At 51.8% G+C, this 13,995-nt stretch overlaps 1 protein-coding gene across 1 annotated transcript in view; it reads left to right on the forward strand.

The window, feature by feature from the left end:
- The first annotated feature begins 11,675 nt into the window (after positions 1–11,675).
- Positions 11,676–13,995, forward strand: part of TIAM1 (TIAM Rac1 associated GEF 1) — a 158,157-nt gene continuing 155,837 nt past the window's right edge. Inside the window, exon 1 of the mRNA XM_039554614.1 lies at positions 11,676–11,756. The gene's annotated coding sequence lies outside the window, so the exon portion shown is untranslated. The remainder of the gene's footprint in view (positions 11,757–13,995) is intronic.

The following is a 13,995-nucleotide window of genomic DNA, read 5'->3' on the forward strand; positions in this document are numbered from 1 at the left end:
CCCCCGCTCCTCTTATATAGGGCAGGCGGCCGGCGGCGCGCGCGGCCCGGCCAATCGCGGCGGGGGGGCGGGGCGGCGCGGCCGAGCGGCGGCGCGCGGCGCCCCTGGTGGCGGGAGGGGAGAGGTGAGGGAGCGGGACCGGGAGCGGGACGGATTGAGAGGGAGCGGGAGCGGGAGCTGCCGCTCGCGCATCGCTCACAGCTTTGTCCCCGGGACCACCGGGCGCCAGCGGCTCCATGTCGGCTGTCCCGGCACGACGAGCAGCAGCGCTGTTTCCCTGCCCGCACCCCTTCCCGTCGCACCGCCGGTGCCCTCCCTGTGGCAGTTCCAGCCGCGCTGGGTCCGATGCTGAGCTCTCATCCGAAACTGGAACGCGCTTGTGAGGTTGCCCCTGAATAGCTCTGCGTTTCAATAGAGCTGCTCTGCCCTGAGGGTGTTTTGAACTGAAATCAGAATCATAGAAAGATTTTAGAGTACCTGAGATTTCAGGTAATCACGGAAGGGTTTGAGTTGGAAGGAACCTTAAAGCTCATCCAGTCCCACCCCTGCCATGGGCAGGGACACCTCCCACTGTCCCAGGCTGCTCCAAGCCCCAATGTCCAGCCTGGCCTTGGACACTGCCAGGAATCCAGGGGCAGCCACAGCTGCTCTGGGCACCCTGTGCCAGGGCCTCACTACCTTCACAGGGAACAACTCCTTCCTGATATCCAGTCTAAACCTACTCTCTCTTAGTTTTAAGCCATTCCCCCTCTGGCCTGGCTTCAGCAGCTTCAGGTCCTCCTGCTGTTGGCCCCAGGGCTGGGGCAGCTCTGCAGGTGGGGTCTCACCTGAGAGGGGCAGAGGGGCAGAATCCCCCCTCCCCTGCTGCCCACGGGGTTTTTGATTAATCTGTCCATAACCGAGATATAATTGACTTAAAGCCCAGGTGGTTTTAAGTTACTTGTTTTGGACCGTGTTAAGGCCAGGGGAGGATGCAGAGGGGTTGTGGTTTTTTCACACATCAGACTCATACAAAACACTTGAGTCACGGCTCAGGTGGCATTACTGAAGCTGAGATTTGTTTGCTTGAGAACACAGAATCAGGTGAAAAAAACTTGATCCACATAAATACATGGAGACTTGTTTGTCTGAGAGACACACTGGGATTTGTAGTGTAACCCTGGAAAGACGCTGGGAGGAGAGCCAGCCGGAGCTTTCTATCTAGGAGGCACCTTGGCAATGTGAGATAAACTCCTTGGAGTTTCAGTCCTGATGTGCCTGGATAGAAGAGACTCAGTAACTTGTGAGCAAACGGGTCTGTGCTTGTGGCACAACAGCAGCAGCCTGAGCCTTGCTCCATCAGGAGGAGAGATTCCAGTGCTCTCGAGGTGGCCCTTGTTTGATTTAAAGAGGTTTGTAAACTTTTTTTAAATGGTAGTATCTCATTTTACTTCCCTTATCACCCTTCTCACCCCTCAGGGCCCTCTCATGCAGGGCTTTCTCTTACTTTTAGTCTGATCTCCAAACTCGCCCTGATGTTTTTATCAGGTTTATTCTTTCCTCCCTCGAAGTTCCAAGATCCATCCTTCTTCGTGTCCCTACACGAATGTGGGACAAACAGATGGACGAGAGCCAGATCCGTCAGGTTTCTTCATAGGTGTAGTGAAATAACCCGAAGCAATTTCGGAGACTGATGGCATTAGTAATCTGTGTCAGCACACCGTTGGAGGTCCCCTGGGCTGCCCCAGTTGGGCAGAACTCAGCTGACAAAGCTGTCATGCTCAGGGACACCCCGGAGAGGTGGGGATTTCAAGGATTAACACAAGAATTCGTGTGGTTCCTGCAGAAAGAGGTCAGTAATCTTATACAAGTCACAGCCTTGAGAGTGTTCTCTGTAGTCCTTTTCTTTCACAAGTATGATAGAAATACCCAAGTATCAGTTACTGCTGTGCTCATTCACATCAAGAAGCCAGGGAAACGTTTTTGTTGTGTTTTCTCCCACATACTTCTTTTCAACTCCTTTATTTTCTTAAATCTCGCCAGTAGGTGAGAAAATCCACCCGCCAGTGCAGCTGAATGAGGTGTTTGACAGCAAAAAAATCGTAATTTGACCCCGTCACATCAGATGGTGACATCATTATTTTGTTATTTGGAGTATCACAGTAAAGCCTGGAGGAAAGAAGAGAAAGAGCATCTTGATTGTCTCCTCATCTGCCAGTTTAAAGGCCAGATGAAATAACTGCTGTGTGATGCAGGTTAACAGCAACCCAAACTATGTAGAGAAAACGTAATAAACTTCTCACCAAAATGTAACAAAGTACCAAAAATTCCAAACCCTTAGGTCCTGTAAAAAGGTGGCCTAGAGCAAGGATAAGGCCCTTGAGGGAGCAATTTCTGAGGGAGGTTTTATGTGAATTAAAAAATAAGAGGGAGTTTTGAGAGTTCCGTTTCCCGTGGCAACCATACATCTGGTGCAAATCTATAGCATTTCCTGCTTGTGGTGATTCTCTGGGAAAAATACAGGGTTGAACTGAGACTGGAATGTCCGTAGCACTCTGGGTTGCTGGAGCCCGTGTCCTGAGCGAGTGGTTGTGCATCATGAACACTTCCCTTGGAGCACACGTGGGTGGCGCCGCTTCCCCGCCTCCGGGGGATGCTGCCAGAGGGCATTCACTGAGTTGGTGCTTGCGCGGCATTCCCAAGGTGAAATGTGCCGTGGAAATTATCACCGCACTACAAACTGGCGGCTGCCTGGTGGAAAGCCTGCTGCTGGAGTGGGGGGAAGCGGTGCTGATAACCCAAGTGTCCATGTAATTAAAGGGGCGTCAGCGGGGAAGCCTTTGCATGGAACAGGCAACATTAAAACCAACTCGCGGCTGAGCTGAGCTGAGCTGATCTGATCTTTGTGTGCCGTGAGTCCCTCACCCCGCGCGGCTCCCCGAGCTGAGCAAACCTGAAACACGAGACTCAGAGGAGAGGTTGTGTAAATGTTGATTAAGAACTTTGTACCCGGTGTGGGGTGTGGCCTGCACTTCTCCACAGCCTGCCAGGGCACTGGAGCTGCTCAAGGTCTGCCCACTGGGGGCTTTAATTATTGTTTCATTACTGCTGTTTTTGCTTGTTCATCAAGTGCTTTAAGTATTGCGCAGTGTACCCCTTGGAAACAGCCTGAAACTGGGAGCACAAAGCCAGGAAAGCCAGGGTGGATGAAAATAGGGATTTTGAGGATTCCCCTGCGTTTGCAGAAACAACAATCTGCTGAGGGCTTCATGGGAGCCGCTGCTGCGGCACAGAGGGATGACTGCAATCCAACTGAAACTTAGCTGGAGTTTCAAATGGTTTTTAAGTTGTTAGAGAATGGAAATGTCACTTCTGAAACTGGCCAAAGACAGAACACTGTCCAGAAAGCTCGTCTGAAAAATGTTTCTTTTTTTTTTTTTTTTGAATGAGAGTCTCTCAAAACGTTTATGCATTCAGGAATGTTATTTTGGCCACTGAAAGGTGCCTAAAGGAATGCAACCAAAACACTGTGTGTCTGTGTACAAATATATATATATATGTATGTATATATATATATATGGAATATATATTTTAAAATATCGACTTGGATAAAAATCAACCAAGTCCAAAGAAAGTCTGTACCTTGTCATGCTTTATATATAATGACTGGACAAGGATTCCATTCACAGTGATGAAAAAGAAAAGCTTGGTCTTAGATTTTATTGCCAGCTTTTTATTTGTAAAAGTCCTTACAGTGGTAACTAAACTAAACAAAAAGCTTTGCAAATCCCATCCCACCTGAGCGTGTGCCAGAGGTAAGATCCAGGGGGCTTCATTTGGATTTATTTCAGACACAAACTGCCCTGCACTCTCATTTTTGCCACATACGCAGTTTAGTGGTACAGCAGGTGTCAGGACACCCAGGGGCGAGGTGGCTTGGATTTAACTCAGCTGTGTTGGGTAATCCCTGAGATGCAAAGTGCAAAACCACAGGGAAAATGCTAATTAATACACAATTAGAAAATAAACGCTACAACAGGGTATAAACTACCCTGTCTCTGCAGGAAAGCAGGGAGGACAAAAAATATAACAGGCAGGTGTCCAGAATAACAAAGATGTGGCTTTATTTGGAGTTTTGAACACGTGGTTTCTTCTCTGGGAGCTCTGGATGGTCAGGGAGTGGGTGAGTTCCTTTGCAAGCACCACGCTGGGTTTGTAGAGCTGTCAGTCAGACGAGGCTTTGGGGTGCTGGTTTAATACAAGCAATTAGTAAGTGGGAATGCAGCTGAAAAACGCACCAGCCATGTACTGCCATGTATTTTCATACAGTTTCCACAGCGCCGTGGAGTATTTATTCATTAATATTTATGTGACTGCCCCGCATCTGTGTGGAAGTTTTCTCCGCAGTCTCCAGCCGTGCCAAAGGGCCGAAGGGCGCTGCAGGATGCAGACTTTGCACCCGGTGTGCCCGCCGGGAGCCACCGTCCCTGCAGGTTCGTGTGGCTGGAACGCCTTCCTGAAACGCGCTCAAAGCACCTCTGTGTGCCTGCAAGGCCGGGGCTGGGCTGTGACTGCTGGAGTTGGAGGCAGAAGTTCATCCACACTGAGTCGTGCCGAGAGACGTCAAACCCTGCCTGTGGGCTCTGCCGGGGCCAGGCTGTGCTGCTGCTGCTGCGGAACAGGCTGTGGCACTCTCCAGAGCCTGTGTCTGTGCTCAACCACGTCCAGGCCTGGCAGTCCGGGGAATCCGGGCGGGCACGTGCGCCTGGTGGGACAGTTTAAGCCTCCTGACAGTCCCTGGCTGGCAGCCACCGTGTCACAGCTTGGGAACGCTTGGCAGTGCCGCTCTGTCCGCGGCTGGAGCAGGGGGAGCTTATAGCACCCAGCTGCTGGAGAGCAGCACTGACTGCACGTGTGCTTATTCCCTAATCCCGGCCTGTCGCTATGATCCCTGCTAAGCCACGCTCTGAAGAGCAGGGATTTTGTAGCCAGGATCACTCTGCCGTGCCGTGCTTAAGGAGCAGCTCCAGGTGCAGTTATGCCGGGAGGTCTGAGAGACTGAAGGAGCTGCTCAGTGCAGGCAGGTGCGTGCAGCCCTGCTCTGGTGTGCCAGACACCCTCCCGAGCCGAATCCTCCTCACTGCAGCCTCACGGCACCTTTCCTCTTGTGCTGTCCCTGAGCCGGACCCCCACCTGGCTGCACCCTCCTGGCAGGGAGTTGTGCAGAGCCACAAGGTCCCCCCTTAGCATGTACATTTTCGGGTATCACTTCAGAGACTGAGCTCTAGAGGACAGTTTACAGAAAACAGAGGTACGAAAGGAAAATGTGCTGAACACAAGGTAGAACCAACGTGTTGTTTCTTACATTTTTTCAGGATAAGTTGGGGCTCTGATGGGGACAAAAAGCCGCAGTGCGAATGACTGCGAACAGCTCGAGGGGAAGAGTTTAATGGTTGTTGCAGGCAGCTCGGGGTTTGTTAGCGCTGGCAAGTGTCAGTGAGTGCCACTGAGTGGCGTTAGTAGTCCAGGTTTGGTGGACAGACTCTCCCACAGTGCTTCCCTTCTTTGGCAAAATACTGTCAAACTGGACGTAGCCACAACAACAAGTAAGATACCTTTATGAGTGTGGGTTCTGAGGAAGCAAAGGGAATAAATGACGTAGGCTGATCAGCTCCACCAAAATAAATGTCTTTTCCATCTAGGCTTGTAGATTGGGTACCTTGATGAATCTTGGCCTGTGTGACAGCATAAACTGTGGAAAGAACACAGGGATTGTGGAGGACAGCTCATAGTTTTATGGGAGAATCTGTCTCGCAAGGGTTGAAAACAACTAGTCTGGAAAAAGATCCAAAAGCTCTGACATGGGTAGAAATGATTGCTCTAATTCCTCTGGGGACATGGAGCAGGTGTTTATACAGCATCTTGCACAGAGTGTGATAAAAACAAGGGGCGTAAGGACTGGCTTGTGGGGACAAAAACCCCATCCACGGACATGAAACCACTCTGTCCAGGGAAGAAGGATTTTAAAGTGAATGGCACAGAAATACTTAGGGAGTTTTCAAATATTGCAATCATACAGCATTGAGCACCTCAGAGGTGTAGAATCTGAGCAGACAACTCAAGGCAGAATTCACAAAAGTTGTTTAAAGCTGCTCCATGTGCTTGTGGCACCACAGGTAGCAGGAGGACAAATGGCCCAGGTTTGCACTGCTGGTTTAATTTGTTTCTTTGGAGGCAAGGCAGTGACCCCATTGCTCACAGGCCCTGCAGAAGCAATGCTGCTGAGTGTGGCTCAGAAATAGAGACAAATCGAAGGGCAGCTCATCAGCCTGCTTGCCACCCCTGCCTCCCACTCCCCCCTGCAATTCCTGCTTTCCTTCCCCACTCCACACCAACACACACGGGGGACAAGATGCTCTCTAACAGCTCTGACACTGGTTTTGCTCTCCACACTGCTATCTCCAAAGCACTGGGATGCTGGGAATGCTTCCCAGTGCTTCCCTCACTGGGCAAGGATGGCATTGAACAGACCATTCTCCAACCCACTGTTAAGTAAAAGGTCACTTCTGTATGGCTTTAATACTTTAAATGAATTATTCAGAGAAGTACACAGGCACAGTCACCTTCCCATAAGGAGCAGTAATTAATATTTGAGGAAGAAAAGCTCTGGGCTAATGATTGAGCCAGGAGGGGTGGGAGTACTCTCTCCTGTGCCTTTCACAAGCAGCTGTGTGCCTCCGTGTGTCTCATGGGCATAGACTCATGGAATTGTTTAGGTTGGAAAAGTCCCTTGAGATCATTAAGCCCAACTGTTTTCCCATGGGAGAACTATTTAATGTCTTTGCTGGCGACAAGGACAGTGGGACTGGTGCACCCTCAGCACGTTTGCTGATGACTCTGAGCTCTGGTGGAGTCACACACCGGAGGGAAGGGATGGGGCATCCAGAGGGACCTGGATGGGCTGGAAAGGTGGCACTGTGAGAACCTCATGATGTTCAATAAAGCCAGGTGCAGGTCCTGCACCTGGGTCAGGGCAATGCCAAGGTCAATCACGGGCTGGGAGGGAATGAACTTCCCACTGCCAGAGGGCAGGGCTGGATGGGATATTGGGAAGGGATTCTTCCCTGTGAGGGTGGTGAGGCCCTGGCACAGGGTGCCCAGAGCAGCTGTGGCTGCCCCTGGATCCCTGGCAGTGCCCAAGGCCAGGCTGGACGGGGCTTGTAGCAGCCTGAGCTAGTGGAAGGTGTCCCTGCCCATGGCAGGGGGTGGGACTGGATGAGCTTTAAGGCTCTTCCCAACCCAAACCACTCTGGGATTCTTTGAAATTAGCACTGACATTGAAAGCAAGATTTTCATAGAATGGGCTGACAACAAACAGGATTGGAAGCCAAGGCTCTTGCCTGCCTCATGTGTGTCCTATGGGATGAGCAGCAATACCCCTGGGAAAGCTCCGGCTCTGCCATTATCCAGAGAACTCTGATTTCACAGACCACTTCACCTGCAGCAGCAGTGAACACAGATAACAGTGTTGCTCAAAAGAGAGGCTGAGGTGGGCAATAATTCATCAAATGGATTTCCCTCTTTTGCATAATCCTAGAGGCACCAGGATGTGATCCCACTATTAGCCTTGCTGCAGCCTGACAGAAATACCAGCTGAAAAACACCTGGGAAGGCAGTATTATGATTTTTGAAGCATGCAGAGGCCTGGGAGAGCTTCTCCGAGGGACTGTAAGGGCTAATGGATATTTTGCACTTAGGGGAGTGGACTGTCCTCACTAAAATTCCTACTACGCAGGAATACTTATTTTCTGTGTATGGAGTTGGCAGCCAACCTGAGTCACTTACATAAAATCCAGAAACCTTCATTATTACATGGTTATTCCTGTTTTCAAAGACAAAAAGAAGGTAACAACTTCTGGGATGCAGTGAACATCTTCTGTAAGCTACAGGGAAACCTGACAGGAAAATAAGTGTTTCAACAGTACAGAACAAGTCCTGATTAAGACCAGTTTGGATGGCCTGGTTTGAACTGGTCACAGTCTACCACTATTTTTCAAAGAACAGTTTCCTCAATTTTTTTTTTTTTTAAACCCTTTTTCCACCTTCCCACTTGAAATGTCCCCTGTGGTTCCTGTCTCTCAGGTACTGGCGTGCACTGCTCCGGAGCAAGAGCATTCTTTTGTGTGGAGGAGAAATATCACAACATGCATTGCAAAGAGAAGAAAGCTGTATTTACAAAATTTAACAAGCAGAATGTCGGCAGTAGAGACAGAACTTTTCTTTTGAGCTTTCCTCCTCCATACAGATTCTTCCATGAGGAATGCTGTGCCGTGTTTCCAATCATGGAATTGCCGCCCTTGCAGTTAAGTTTTTCTCTGTTCATGGAGAATTGCCAAATTGTTTCTTTCTGACTGAGCTACTCCTGCATGCCCCCATCAGAAACAACTCTCTTTTGTGCAGCTCAATCATTCATAAACTCAGGATCTTCCTGGAAGGTGATTTACTCCTGCTACATTCCCTGAAAACAAGGCTGGGCTGATGTTGGGCAATTGACACGTAGCAAGAGGAATTTTCAGCTCAGGCCTGTCTTCTGCTTCCTTTGAAAACATTTCGAAGAAAACGGAACTTTCTATGTGCACAATCACGGTGAGACAAAAATAGCAGTTCCGAAATTAGCAGTGAGTAGGTGGAGGGGGACAGCCAGCACACGGGCTTGGCACAACAGTCTGGGTATGCAAATGAAGAGATGGGACTTGACATGCAGAGTAACTGGAACTGTCAGATGACTAATGAGTCTCACCCATTATCTGCTGAGGCTCTGGAAAAGTAGCAAACTAGGTGGGATTAGTTAAAAATATGCCCATATTAGCTGGCATAAGCTGCAGGTCTGCTGGGTTGCGGATGCCTGCCCACATGTGCCGGATCGTGGGAGCCGTGTCCGGCACGTGCGGGGCTGGAGCGGGGCAGGGGGGCAGCACTGGGGGACACACGGCTCTCCTGCACTCGTCTGGTGGGCACCAGGGCACAGAAGAGCAGTGAGTGCCTGCAGGGGTTTCAGCCTTTGGCCCCTCTTCCCACTGCTGGTGTGACACCCTCCCAGGGCTGGAGCCCCTCTGCTCTGGAGCCAGGCTGGGAGAGCTGGGATTGCTCAGCCTGGAGAAGAGAAGGCTCTGGGGAGCGCTTACAGCCCCTTCCAGGGTCTAAGGGGGCTCCAGGAGAGCTGGAGAGGGAGAGGGACTGGGGACAAGGGCTGGAGGGACAGGACACAGGGAATGGCTTCCCAGTGCCAGAGGGCAGTGTTAGATGGGCTATTGGGAGGGAATTCCTGGCTGTGAGGGTGGTGAGGCCCTGGCACACCTGAAATCAAAGTCAGGAAAGGACCTGTGTTTAATCTTGCTGATTAAATGCTCTGCCTGAAGTGCTTGGTGTGGTAATGCCATTTTAAACTTGCCATTAATTAGTCAATGGCTTGATGAAGACAACTAACTAAATTTAATATTTGGACTTGATTTGCAAGCAACATGTGATTAATGATAGCTGCGATTTTGTATTTGATTTTTAAAGGCAGAACAAATACACAGTACCAGAAAAAAAAATATTCTTTATTAGATACACATTGGGTTGGTTTGAATTTCCCCACTCTGACTTTGAAAGGTGTTGGGGAGGTGATCCCAGTTTTTTGTGCTGAAAAACATTGTCAGTTCAGACACAGCTCCTGTTTATTTATTGGTGCATTATAAAATGTGCTTCTCCAGGCTGGAGTTGAGTCATGGCTTAACAAGATCCAAGTGCTTGCAGTGCCCGGGTGCTCTCTGCGGGCTGACCCATGTCCTGCTGAGGGGGGGCTGTGCATGATGCAAACAAAGGCACTCATGTTCACTGGCTACGAGTTACACAGTTCTCTCATTAATTAGTGTTCTATCATCTCTTGGTTAATGATTCTCTTGCTTCTGCTCCTTCCCATGCTCGGTGTTCCTCTTCTTTTGGGTCGGTGGGGTTTTGGAGCTGGTGGTCATGGTCTGCCCTCCCCAAATTCCCTTTACCCCAGTGGGAGCTCACTCAGCACAGTTACTTTTATTAGTTTCTTCCTTATCTTGGGGGTTCTGCCAAATGTCCTTGTGGCCCGTAAATCCTGCATTCCTTGTGTCCGCTATCAGAGGCACATCCTTCTTCCCAAGCTTTGTTCACCTCCCTTAGTTCTGACATCATGGAAACATGTCCAGTCCTAAATCTTAGCAAGTAATTTGTTTTTCTAACACCTGGATATCACCTAGAGCTTGTTGGCTGCTCTCTGTTTCTGGGATTAAATCTCCTTTTTTGCTGATTAGGCTTGAAAGTGTTGAACGATCAAACATCACAGAACATCCTGTTTAAGGGAGCTTTTGCATATTCCACATTTTGGGACAGAGGCAGAGACAGGGAAAGCTCAGCACAGGTCCTAGGGGCTTTGGAGGGGTTGGGAGCCAGGCAGGAGAGGGTGCCTCAAGCAGTTCCCCACTGCATTGTCAGAAACCATAGAGCTTTATAATTTTAGTTAATGGCTTTAATTAGCTTTTAAATTAATTGTTTTAATTTATCATAACCAATATGTACATTAATTATCGTGTGTTATTCTTAGATTAATCTCAGCAAAGTTGTCATAAGCTACTTTTGTGGAAACACGGCTGGGAAAAATGACTGAAACTTTGATTTTTGATAAACTAACTGTGATGTGCTCCGATGAACAAAGCCTGGGAGAGGAAGATGGATTGGTGAGGTTGGACATCTGGAACGCAGAATTTATGGACCACAAGGACATTTTGCAGAAAGCAGAAGATAAAGAAGAGACTAAAAAAGACTCAGTAGATGTGTTGGAAAGTCCCTGCTGGAGGAAATAGATACTAAAAAAGACTAAAAATATGGACTAATTAGCATGAAGTGAGAAATCAATAACCAGTAGGATAGAATACTAATTAATGAAAGAGAGCTATGTAATTTAGAAATGCCATTATTTGATGAAACGTGTATGAATAGGTGAAAAAGTTCTGTATCCGTGTCGGCGTGGAGGCTGGAGTTTTGCCAGCCACACACTCACTCCCTGGCCAACAATAAAGCAACGCCTGACTCGCTGGCGCTAAAAAAACGGTGTTAGAGGGTTTTATTCATCCCGACGATTTCGGAGGTCTTGGTAACAGCGTGGGACATTGCGGGGGCAGCGGGGGGAGTGGAGAGCCATGCGGGGCCGGCGGTGTCGAGGGTCTGGAGCCGTGAGGAGCCCTGAGGGTCCGTGAGGGGCGGCAGAGGCTTCGCAGCCCCACGCGCCCGCCGCGCGCACCGCGCCGCGATTGGCCGAGCCCCGGCGCGCGCCCTGCTCCCGCGCCCCCGCGTTGGCCGGCGCGGCGGCCCCGCCCCTCCCGCGCGCGGTCGCGCGCGCCCATTGTCACGCACGGGGCTCCCCGACTCCAAAGGCCCCGCCGCCGCCGCCGCCGCCGCCGCCCATTGGCTGGCCCGGCCCGGATTGACGCGCGCCGCAGCCAATAAGAGGCGCCCGCCGCGGCAGGCGGAGGGCTCAATATGGCAGCGGCGCCTATTGGCGGCGGCGCGCGCTGAGCCGCGGGCGCCCGGCGGGCACCGGGAGAGGTTCCCGGGGCGGGCGGCGACCCCCGGCCAGCGACCGGCCCGCGGCCACCGGCCACCACCCAGCACCGCCCGCCCGCCCGCCCGCCTGCCCGCCACCCCTCACCGACCGCCCTCCACCGCCCCCCAGCCGCGGTGGCGGCGACCCCGGCGCCGTGCAGGTGAGTGCGCGTCCGGTCGCGTCTCCGCATCCCCGCGCACGCCGGAGCGCCCCGCGCCGGGGCATCGCGGGCACCCCCGTCTCCGCTCCGCCGCCGCCCGCTCCGCACGGCGGGCGCGGGCAGGGCGTGGGGGGCGTGCGGCGCGTCCCGAGCCGGCCCTGCCGCAGCCTCCGGGGCTGCGCTGGAAATGGCACCGTCGGCCGCCGCTGGGGCTGCGGGACCCGCAGGGACCCCCGCGGCCGGCGCCGGCCGGTGGCTGCCCCGCCGGGGGATGCCGCGGGCGAGCGGCGCGGGGCACTGGGGGCGCGCACAGGTGAGCGGTGCGGGGCAGGTGAGGTGTCCGCCCTGGCCGCAGGGTCACTGGAGGCAGGCGCAGCCCGGAGTTACGGCTCCCGTGGGATGCTCGCGGGCGGGAGATGCACGGGAAGCGCTGCCCTGGCAGGAGTTGCGGGCTCCCGAAGGATGCTCGCGGGCCGGGGATCCGCGGGAAGCGCTGGCACAAACGCGGTCCTAATGGAATTGCAGGAACGAGTGCGTATTTCTAGCGCTATCACGTTGGATTGGGAAGCGCTGGGAGAAACTGACGTGTTGTTCCTCTTGAATGGTCCTTCATTCCCACTTCTTCGGGGCATCCGGAGGACTGGGCTAGTGGAAAGCGACCGGGGCTAGGGAGTAGGTAGCACTCGGGACTTGCTAATAATTTTGAAATTCTGATTAAAAAATGTATTGGGCTAAATTAGGGGAAGCTGAGATCTATGGAGTGATTAGTCGGGTGTCTGTTATGAGAGCATCTTCCCCCTTCCTGTATTATTAAAATGCTTCGGTCGTTTTCAATGACGCTTCAGTGCTGTGATGTAAATTATTGAGCAAGGGCAGACGAGACCTCCTTCACCTGTGCTGTAAGGGCCCAATCCCGCAGAGAGCAACTTCCTGCCACCCTTCCTTGCTCGGCAGCTCCTGGAGATTGTCTGCTGCGTCTCTGCTCCTGTCCCTGCACAATCCTTGGCTGCCCTTCCCCTGGTAAACCCTGCCTTGGGCGGTCAGAGTCTTCTTGTTGGACTGCATGGAACTGCTGTCCTTGATGCTTCCCTGGGAGCCCCATGGATGGGACAGTCCCGCGGGATTCTGAAGGTGTGAGTGACCTTGGCAAGTGTGGTTCTCTCTCAGCTTTTGCCTTCTTTGCTCTTCTACGCTGATTTGGGGACTGATAAGTGCCCAGGTGCTGGGAAGTGTCTTGGAATGGGATAATCACCCTGGGATAGTTATTGGTTGTGCTACACTTGCACCTTCATCCTGCCTGGGGGAAAACAGGATTGAGGAGTGGGTGGGGAATGAATGGGGGTGTTTCTTCCCTTCCAGGCCCTGGAATGGTGGAGGTGGAAAAGGAATGTGACATACTTGGCTCACCTCAGCTTTGGTTGCAGGCAGATGACTCCTGTTCCCACTTGGGCTGCAGGAGGGAGCACTTGCTGCCCCAGAATCATGATTCCCATGGAGGAAAAAGCCATTTCCTTCTCCAACAGCAGAGCAGCTTGAAAATGTGTGTTGTTACAGGGATTCTCCCCGAAATGGTTTATTCTGCAGCCTTTCTGTTGTTGTTGTTGTTGTTGTTGTTGTTCTCGCATTAATGACCCAGTTATGCTTTCCGGGATATTAAAGGCAATCTTCCGGAGTCCTTGCACAAATGCTCATCGTCTCTAATGATAACTGACTTTGGGCTCTGGCCCTGCGTAATCTCAGGTGATGCTGCCTGGAATTTGCCTTGAGGAAGACAAGATAAACTGGTGTTTGAAACGGCCTTTTTGGTGTCTCTGGTTGCTCTTTACTGAAGCAGAATCCAATGACTCCTGCCCGATGTCCGTCCAGGGATTCACCTGGTCTTGCTTGGAAGAGGAAAGGCAGTGGTGGGCGTTTTTTTGCCCATCAGAGGTGATTGTGCTGTGTAGCCCTTCAGTGGGCAGGAGCAGTGGAAAAACCTTGTGCTGCCTGGTTTGAGGGGATCAGTGTGTGTAACGGGGGGGAAACCATGTTTGTGAGTACCAGAGCTCTGCTTTCGAGGCGAAGTTCTCGTGCTGTAGTGAGGAGCATGGTATAAATAGCAGTGCTGGGTTTTAGCCACTGAATTCAAAGTTATGGTTTCCACAGCAACCAGCACTCAGGCCGTCGTTTGTGTATGGAATATTTCCCCCTGTTTTTAAAAGGCCCATGTGTCTGGCATCTGCTGTGGTGCTGTGTCCAC

This window comes from Corvus cornix, chromosome 1, assembly GCF_000738735.6.
Source record: "Corvus cornix cornix isolate S_Up_H32 chromosome 1, ASM73873v5, whole genome shotgun sequence".
Taxonomy (NCBI): Eukaryota; Metazoa; Chordata; class Aves; order Passeriformes; family Corvidae; genus Corvus; species Corvus cornix.